This window comes from Leishmania donovani, chromosome 31 (genome assembly GCF_000227135.1).
Source record: "Leishmania donovani BPK282A1 complete genome, chromosome 31".
Taxonomy (NCBI): domain Eukaryota; phylum Euglenozoa; class Kinetoplastea; order Trypanosomatida; family Trypanosomatidae; genus Leishmania; species Leishmania donovani.
In genome coordinates, this window is record NC_018258.1 from 175,034 (window position 1) to 176,166 (window position 1,133).

Genomic DNA, 1,133 nt, shown 5'->3' on the forward strand with positions numbered 1-1,133 from the left:
GGGAGTAAGCAGGGGTGCGAGAGAAGGGGGGTATTCGTTTCGAGACCTGCCTTTCCACAATCAGCCGTCCGCAAATGTATACACATACAAGCGCAGCTCATCTGTCTTCGTAGGCACACGGCCAAAGCCTCGTCGTCTCGGACGAGCTGTGCAGCCGTCGAGCCGGGCCATGCGTCTAACGAGCCTGGGTGGACAGCAATGTCGTGATGCAAGCGGGCCGCACCAAGTCCCCTGTTCCAGGACGGAAGCAGCGGCGCCCGTCGTGCGGGTAGTGAGGAAGCGGTGATCTAGGTGCACGCCGCACGAGCTCACGGCGGAAGTTGGCCTGCCTCAAGCCAGGGCACTCTGAGGCCCTGAGCATCCTGCCTGCGTATGCCATGCTTCACCCTCAGTCGCCTCAGGCCGCGGCATTGCATAATATAGTGTCGAGACTCTGTACAATGGAGTCTGGAGAGCTCGATGGTGTAGCTCGGGGTGCTCCGCGGACGCTTCCGGCACCTGCGCCGCATCAGCCCACCCCGATCGGATGCAGGAGACGCCGCACACTTCGCACGCATGCGCTGTGGGGCTGATCGGTGTGCATACTTCTGCGCCTTTGTCGCCCATCACGCGCGTTCCCCCGCCCCCCGGCCTCCGGGCGCCTTCTTCGGACGTGATACACCATGCCAGCTGTGCATGACAGCGCGCACAGTGCTCGCATTTATTCGCATCCTGTGGCCAGCTTCAGGACGGCGTTGTTGCCTGGGGAGGGGGCGTGTCTGGGGTTGGCTTGCCCGCATGTGACGCGACAGGTAGGGCGCTGCCCTCCGTCTGTGGCCGCAGGGGCGCTCCACCTTCTTCTGAATCCGCACGCCTCTCACACGAGTGGGTGTCACACAGGCGGAAGAAACCCACGCATGAGCATGCGTCTGCGCTCAACGTACCCATAGCCTGCTATAGTTGCCGAGTAGCCGACAGGATGCGCAGTGGGCTGGTACACGCCTGACCATAACCACTAGTCTCCCCGGTAAGGCGCCAGGCCAGACTTGTCTGCCGACACTAAGGGTGGGAGTACTGCACCCTGATACTACGCTGAGGTGTCCACCACCACCCTCCCGGTCATGAGGGGAGCAACAAAGAAGAGTGACAACCAA